Source organism: Numida meleagris, chromosome 3, assembly GCF_002078875.1.
Source record: "Numida meleagris isolate 19003 breed g44 Domestic line chromosome 3, NumMel1.0, whole genome shotgun sequence".
Taxonomy (NCBI): Eukaryota; Metazoa; Chordata; class Aves; order Galliformes; family Numididae; genus Numida; species Numida meleagris.
Window position 1 is genome coordinate 31,521,674 of NC_034411.1, and position 6,672 is coordinate 31,528,345.

Genomic DNA, 6,672 nt, shown 5'->3' on the forward strand with positions numbered 1-6,672 from the left:
CCCTTTTCCCGGGACGTGGGCCCTTGGGTCCCCCGTTCCCTTTGTCACGGAATCGGGCCTAACGCCCATAAACCGTTGACACTGGGGCAGCCTGTTCCAGTGCATCACCACCCTCTGTGTGAAAAACTTCCTCCTAATATCTAACCTCAACCTCCCGTCTCAGTTTAAAACCATTCCCCCTTGTCCTGTCACTATCCACCCTTGTGAACAATCGTTCCCCCTCCTGTTTATACGCTCCCTTCAAGTATTGGAAGGCCACAATGAAGTCTCCCTGGAGCCTTCTCTACTCCAAACTAAACAAGCCCAGTTCCCTCAACCTTTCCTCAAAGGAGAGGTGCTCCAGCCCTCTGATCACCTTAGTCACCCTCCTCTGAACTCGTTCCAAGAGCTCCACATCTTTCTTGTGCTGGAGCCCCCAGGCCTGGATGCAGTACTCCAGATGGGGCCTCACAAGAGCCGAGTAGAGGGGGACCACCACTTTCCTCTCCCTGCTGACCACTCCTCTTTTAATGCAGCCCAGAACATAGTTGGCCTTCAGGGCTGCCAGTGCACACTGCTGGCTTATGTCCAGCTTCTCATCCTCCAGGACCCCCAAGTCCCTCTCCGCAGGGCTGCTTTTGAGGACTTCTTCCCCCAGTTTGTATAAATACCTGGGATTGCCCAAGTGCAGCACCTTGCATTTGGCCTTGTTGAACCTCATTAGGTTCACATGGGCCCACTTGTCCAGCCTGTCCAGGTCCCTCTGGATGGCTTCCCTTCCCTCCGCTGTATCGACTGTACCACTCAGCTTGGTGTCATCTGCAAACTTGCTGAGGGTGCACTTGATTCCATCATCTATGCCATTGATAAAGATGTTCAAGAGGTGTTGCTAGTCGTCATGAATGTGCTTGAATTTCCAAGATGGAGATTGTTGCTTTGGTTCAGATACTAGCACAGTCTTGAAAAGAAGTTTCTTAAGAAAATACCAGCTAGAGAGAAAGCATGAGAGAGGAATGAGAAGGCTCTTTGTTTTCTACGTTGAATTAGATCTGCTAGAATCCATGGATTGCAAATTTGATAGTGATATTGTTTGGATATCTCTATAATTTCTCCAGGAACACTGTGTAATCTTAGTGAAACCTCTTTGATTGTTAGCAGAAACTAAGAGGGATTTAAGAACAAGTTATGTAATATCATTCATAGACTTGTACAAATTATCATTTAAGCAGTAAAAAAAAAAGTTGGTACAAGTATAGCTTGTGGTCAGGTTCATCCTGCAAGCTCATAGGGGTACAGCAGGTCCAGAGTCAAGCCAGGAAGTCGCTCGTGTCTTGGACATGAAGACCAATGTGGTGACTGCTGGGCTCATGGACAGGCATGTGCATAGAGGCCCCAGCTGAGGCTGGTCAGGGTTGTTAAGGCCTGTTAGCACACTACACAGCCTGACAGAAACTCTTTGTGTTTTAGGCGGGAATATAGAATGGTTATAAAATGTACCTAGAGATACTGTGGAGGGCTAATGTAGTAAGTGGCAGAGGAAGTGTTCACACAGCTGGTTTGTGAAAAAAACTACATAATGTCTGATTTTTTTTATTATTATTATTTTTTAATAAAAAGATCTGAATGCTATGTAAGTAATGGAGATCACTACAAGTCTTCCATCTATATGCAGCCAGTATCTTGCAGGAGCTGCCATGGTGGATACCAAAAGTGGATAAGAAAGAGTATAGAGAAGTGGCATTGCAAACAAGCCTGGAAGGAGCATCTCTTAGTTTGTCCATAATGCAGTGTGAAAGGTAGCATGAATGTGTTTATGGAGGAAAGGGTAAATAAGCAGAAGTGAATGTTATTAGCTGAATGAAGGACTGGGATGCATCAGTTTACATGCATGTATATTAAGAGCTCTAGTATCTTCTGGATTTAAAGGCCTGATAGATACATTATTGTTACTGAGAAGGAAAATTATTAAGTGTAGCATTTTATGCAGGGAGCCAGGTATCAACAAGAACAACCTGATAAGTTTTAGCAGTATTTCTGGTCGAGGTTAAACATTTGGAGAAGATATTGACCCAGACAGCATACTCGCTTTTCTGTTTTGAAGCCTACTGTGTTTCACTGGAGTGCAGTAGAATTTTCCCAAGCACATGAAGCGTAGTCACACCCTATGTACATCCAACCTTATCCAGGAAGGTTTATCCAGATGGCTGTGCTGGAATAAAGATCATCTGAGCCCCGTAGTTCAAGTACAACTGCAGGCCCTTTTAGAACTTAAATAAGATATCTAGATATTGTCACCTCTGACTGAGAAGTACAGTTGTTAGAGCAAATCTGCAGTGCAGTCACTGGGGTGACAGAAGCAGAGGAAGGGGAAGTGTTGCTTTAGCAGATGCTGCATACACTAGATGTGACGTTTTGTTAATGCTGTGAGTTTAAGAAAAAAAATGTAATTTGTTTCAGCATGTAGTAGGCTGAGTGAATTAGAGAGTTTAGTAAAACCACAGCTGGCAGGCTTAATTTGTCAGCTTTTAGCAATGGCTTTAGATGATAATGGGCCTCAATATGGATTTTAAAAACACACTGCCTTTATCAGTGTTAAAGAGTAGAAGAATATGAATACCCAGTCTTCATAAAGTGAAAACAGTACAGGGTTGTCATCTGCAGTCTGTTCTTAAACTAAATGTAGTATACAAAATATGTGAGTACATTTTCTTCTTCATTTATGTTAGTTTTGTCACTATAATTTAAGCATTACATTGACATAATTTTGGAGTGAATGATTGTTTCTCAATTACTGAATTCTAGGTTACATTCTTTTCTTTAGAGGGGGAGAAAGGCAAAGAGCTTGAAAAATAGTTTCTATTTGCAATACAATGTGCAACAATGACAGCAGAGCAGTAAGATCCCAGGCCATAGCGAGTGAGGATTCACTCAAACACAACAGCAGTGAGCACAGAAATAAAGGAAAGAAGGTGCTTACCTTCAGAAAGTCTCCAGTACACAAAGATCTCCAAAGAGATAGCCTCACCTTCCTTTCCCCCCACTGCCAACCCTTAAATGAGGTCTGGGAAGGGGTGGATCCTGGCTCCAGCCCTTCTGGTCACTCAGGGGCATTGCATGCACCTGAGCTCCCTTGGGTTGGCCCTGTCTTCCCACCAGGTGCTCAATCACTGCTTCAAGCTGCAACTTAGCATTTCCACTACCCTATTGGAAAATATTTATTTAGGGTACCAGTTTAAAGCAAGTCATGGAATTGTTACCATGAACCAAGAAAATCCTGTGGAAATTAAGAGAAGTAGGCATACAAGTATGAAGTAAGTAGTAAGCAATACTTAAATTGTCTGAAGTGAAGGCCCTCGCATTAACAGAAGAGAACTTCTAAAGAAAGTAGTCATGCTTGCATGAGCAAGGAAAACATAGAAAGGAAAAAACAATGCAAACTCTGGAAAAGTTGGTAATATTCTTGCAGTGAGAGTTAAGTAAGTTACTGGTAAAATCTATAAATTGATAAAGGAAGTCATATGGAAAAACAGCACTTGAGAACAGTATTTGAGTTAGTTTTAAATGTGTCAGCGAGAGGAATGCATGCTTCTTTGAGTCCTAGAATCACAGGTTTGGAAAGGACCTCTAGAGATCATCTAGTCCAACACCCTGCTAAATCAGGTTCCCTACAGTAGGTCTCACAGGAAGGCATCCAGAAAGGTCTTGACTGTCTCCAGAGAAGGAGACTCCACAGCCTCTCTGGGCAGCCTTTTCCAGTGCTCCATCACTCTGACAATAAATAATAAAAAAAAACTTCTTTGTGTTTGTATGGAACTTACTCTGCTCCAGTGTTTGCCCATTACCCCTTGGTCTCTCGCAGCACACTGCTGAAAAGAGTCTTACTCATAAAAATGAGCAAATGTCACTGATGAAGAGCTTACGTTGAATGCACTGAGAAACTCATGCTGCAATGAATCAAATTACTTAACAGATTTATTAAAATCTATAAATAGATTTTATTATTATGTTTTACAGAGAAGCAAACTGCCAGTTACAGAGTAAGTTTAAAAATTATCAGGGTGGAAGAGCTGATGCTGCACTTGTATGAGCAGCTGAGCTGGTCAAGCAGCCTGCTGCACCTGAAAATGGGAGGTCTCGCTGCCCTTCCCTCCTGCCCTGCTTCCATCTACACCGCCCTGCTCCTTTCTTGGAGAATGCTCTGATACTGAGAAGCCTTCCCCATGGCAGCCTCCACTTCCTGACATGTTTCTCTTTGTACAGGCAGTTTCTTGTTGGACTGGGGATTACACTGTCACAATGATGGCAATGGTCAGATCTGGCAGCGCAGCTGTAGGAGTGCAGTTCTGAAGTGAGGAAAAGTGGACCACTCCCATTTCTGCAGCAGTGATTTGTTAGAATATTTCATGCCATCTCACACTGCTATCCACTGTGCTTCAGGTTGAAATGGACGATTAAGGCATCCAAATATCCATCTTGCTTCAACTGTTTTACAGTTAACAAGAGAGAAGTGTCAACAAAGCTGACAGTAGAATTGCCATGACAAAACCGCATCTCTGTTGGAGTCAGGTGTTGAAGTATAATTTAAACATGAAAAAAAGCAAATAATGAACCAATCCATATTTATCTGGTTCTCTTTTACCCAGATTAGGTGTGCTGGAAGATGGTATTTGTTTCTTTGACATACCTAGTTTATAAGAGAAGATGTGAAAGTCATCTCTGCAAAAAGCTGGCTTTAAAGGAGCTGACTGGGGAGGAGAGAGAGCTACAACTACATTAGCTCGTTAGAGTCTGTGACACCCATTGTAAGAGCTGGAAAAATGCTGGGGGGTTATCCAGCTTTCTGTTTTATCTGTATATGAAATAGCTGTTTTAAAGGAGATTTGCTTCTTTCTTTGCAGCCAATCTGTGTGGCCTGTAGCACACATCTCACTAGATCAACTATGTGTGGAAAGAAAAGAATTGCTGATCTTTACACAGCAGGGTTGTCATTATTGAGTGTGCCCACTGCTGCAGTAAAGAGTAGGGATTAAGGCTACATGAAACATATTTTTTCATCTGTTTTCCCCAATTTGGGTACTCAAATGAAAAAGAGAACAAATACAAAAAAAAAATAGTTTGAATTAAACCCAAATCAGTAATTTATTCCAAAGCTTGACTTGGAGAGATCTGATGCAAAGAAATAGGGAGGAACAGCTACAGCTTTGATTTTTTTTTTTTAATGCTTCATCACAGGCCATCAATTTTCCATGATGTCAGTCTGTATGTTTGTTCTCCCACGCTGCTGTAGGACTTCAGCAAATAGTCACATTTTTGTTCAAGTATAAACTGCAGTTAATGCAAGGTTTTTTTTTTTTTTTTCATTTGTTTTTGGTAGAGGGGTGGGGAATAAAATACTGTTTCTCTCCTGTACTATACTACTGCTTCATTACTGAAACATTTCTGTGCACGTAGTCAAATCAGATGCAGAGCTAATTTCAGTTTAAAAAAGTGTTAATCTATGTGCATGAATCTGTGCGTACAAATGGTGAACGTGAAGCGCTGAATTATATAAAAAATAGTCCTTAAACAGATGAATGATATTAAACAGCTTGCAAAGTTACGTTTTTTTCTATTATCTCTTAGAAATTTCTGAAAATCTTAATATTAGCTAGAGCTGTATTTTTATTTCAGAAAGGTCTTAGTTCTTATTGCTCCAATATTAAATTATATACATGTTTTCTCAGTCTATAAAAATGCTTCTATGTAAATGTAGTATTTAGATCTATTTTAAGAAAATTAAACCCAAATCTTTCTTACCAACAGCTGCCGTCAATCAGGCCCCTTGTTCCCTGCTCCTCCCCACTGTAACCTTTAGTGCTAAATAATGTTCCTAAAGGAAAATTTATTAGATCACCTATTTAGACTCTCTGACATCATTCTGTCATGGCAATGAAATGATTTACATGGAAAAATGTATTACCTCTGCATTTAGACAAAATGAGTTTATTATGATTAATGGCTTTGCTGCAACCATGAGAGAAACTGGAAAGGGCTGGGTTTTTTGAAGTGCAACATGACCTTTGCTCTGCTTTCTTCCCTATTTTCTTCATCTCTTTTAAAATGGTTTGGTTTTTGAGCAAATAAAAATTATCTAATAATTGAAGTAAGTTATAAAGGGTGTCCGTAGTAACGCTGCAGTGTAGTTGGGGCTGGAGACGAAAGGGAGAAGGCATTTAGCTTGAAGCAGAGTCTAACTGTCAAAATTGTAGGGGACTTGATGACATATTCCACTGACAGCTGTTGGGGGAACTCGGTGCTTTGTTTGGGGAACAGCAGCGATCACCTCCAGCTGCCCCTTCTGCTCATCATTTCTGTGATTCTATAATACAGTTGACATTGGGCAGAAGACTTAGTGTACAGTATGGTTACATGAAGGGCAAAGTCATAACAAGAAAAGCATATATATGTGCCTTAAAATGACACTTTTGACATCTCTATTGTCTTCATACTGAATTGCCTTTTTCCTTAATACAAGGATCTAAACTAGGATGAGAAAATAACGCCGGTTAAGAACTCTGGAAGTGTTGTATAGACTGTCAATTTCTTGGTATTCTCCTGAAAATGAGCATTTTAAAGTAGGATAATTAGCTTCTATTTTATCTGTGCAAATAAATTTGTGGCAACAGAAAGATTTTTTTCAACCCATTGCTATGG